The sequence below is a fragment of the Myotis davidii genome, unplaced genomic scaffold, assembly GCF_000327345.1.
Source record: "Myotis davidii unplaced genomic scaffold, ASM32734v1 scaffold681, whole genome shotgun sequence".
NCBI lineage: Eukaryota > Metazoa > Chordata > Mammalia > Chiroptera > Vespertilionidae > Myotis > Myotis davidii.
The window spans coordinates 372965-375109 of record NW_006291551.1 but is presented as its reverse complement, the minus strand read 5'-3'; positions in this window follow the sequence as shown (position 1 = coordinate 375109).

Below are 2145 nucleotides of genomic sequence, written 5' to 3'. Positions count from 1 at the left end.
CAGCATTTCATATAATACTGGTTTGGTGGTGATGGACTCCTTTTGCTTTTTCTTGTCTGTGAGGCTCTTACCAGACCTTCAATTCTAAATGATAGCTTTGCTGGGTGGAGTAATCTTGGTTGTAAATCCTTGCTATTCATCACTTTGAACATTTATCACTCCCTTCTGGCCTGCATAGTTTCTGTTAAGAAATCAGCTGACAGTTGTATGGGTACTCCCTTATAGGTAACTAACTGCTTTTCTCTTCCTGCTTTTAAGACTCTCTCTTTGTCTTTAGCCCTTGGCATTTTAATTTTGATGTGTCTTGGTGTGGGGTTTTTTTTGGGGGGGGCGGGGGGGAGGTTGTGTGTGTGTTTTATCCCTCTTGTTTGGGACACTCTGTACTTCCTGGGCTTGTAAGTCTATTTCTTTCACCAGGTATAAGTTTTCTGTCATTATTTCTTCAAATAAGTTTTCAATATCTTTCTCTCTCTTCTCTTTCTGGCATCCCCATAATACAAATGTTAGTACACTTGAAGTTGTCCCAGAGTCTCCTTATGCTATCTTCATATTTTTTAATTCTTTTTTCTTTTTGCTCTTCTGATTGGGTGTTTTTGCTTCTTTGTATTTCAAATCCTTGACTTGATTCTCAGAATTCTCCACTCTACTATTGAATACCTGTAAATTATTGTTTATTTATGTTAGTGTATGCTTAATTTCTGACTAGTTCTTTTCCATGTCTTTGGCATTCTCACTAAGATCCTTGAAAGTCTCACTAAGTCCCTTGAAGGTATCATGAAGATTCTTGAGTAACCTTATAACCATAGTTTTGAACTCTGTATCCAGTAGTTTGCTTGCTTCCATTTCTTTAATTTGTGACATACTTCTTTGTCTATGCATTTTGGCTGCTTCCCTGTATTTTTTTCTATGTATTGGATAGAGCTGCTATGTCTTCTGGAATTGGTAGAGTGGTCTTGTGTAGTAGGTGTCCTATAATGCCTAGTGGCTTAGCCTCCACAGTCACCTGAGCTGGGTACTCTAGGTGCACCCCTTTGTGGACTATGTGGAAGTTTTGTTGTAAGTGAGACTTGATTGCTGTTGGTGTCACTGGAAGGAATTGACCACCAGGCCAATTGGCTATGAGGACCAGCTGTGACTACAGTGGGAGAGCTGCTGTGTAGGAAACACCCCTGTGAAGCAGGACTTGCTTCAGTAGGGCTATGGAGTTCACTGAGTCTGGCCCTTGAGTGTGTCACTTGTGGATGTGTAGAGTTGTAACCTGGTATGGTTTGAAGCTGTCCACTGGGTGTACTGGCTCTTGGGTCTCCAGGGAGATGCAAAGTCAACCACGTGGCAGGAGCTACAGAGAGATCTGCAGATTCCTCCTATTTTTACAGGGTTTGGAAGTGCCCAGGTGAGGCCCAGCTGTGAAACAAGGCAAGCTGGTGCTGGTGCCAGGTCTTGGACTTTTTATTGATAGACTAGAGGCCTGGTGCACAAAAATTCGTGCACTCAGGGGGTGGGGGTGGTCCCTCAGCCCGGCCTGCACCCTCTCACAATCCGGGACCCCTTGAGTAGGGTCCCTAGGCCTGACCTGAGATTTCTTGAGTGTCTCACTAAATTTATTGGTGGCCTCACTAGACTTATTGAGGGTCTTACTAAATTTATCGGCTGTTTCAAGAAAATTCTTGAAAAACCTTAAAAGTGTGGTTTTGAACTCTATATCCAGTAGTTTGCTTTTCTCCATTTCTGTCATTTGTGACCTGTTTCTTTGTCTCCACTTTTTTTTATGCTTCCCTGTGTGGATGGAGTGGCTTTCTGTGCTAGGTGTCTTATAGGGCCCAGTGGCTCAGCCTCCCAAATTACCTGAGGTGGACACGCTTGGTGCACCCCCTTGTGGGCTGTGTGCACAGTCTTGTTGTAGTTAAGCCTGATTGTTGTAGGTATCACTGGGAGGAATTGACCTCTAGGCCAATTGGCTGTGAGAATCAGCTGTGTCTGCAGTGGGAGAACTTCTGTGCTGGAGACACCCCTCCAGGGCAAGACTTGCTTCAATGGGACTTTGGTGCTCACTGAGTCTGCCCCCTGAGTGTGTCCCTTATGGATCCGAGAGGTTGCAATCTGGATGGTCCCACTCCAACCACAGGGGTCACTGGCTCCTGAATA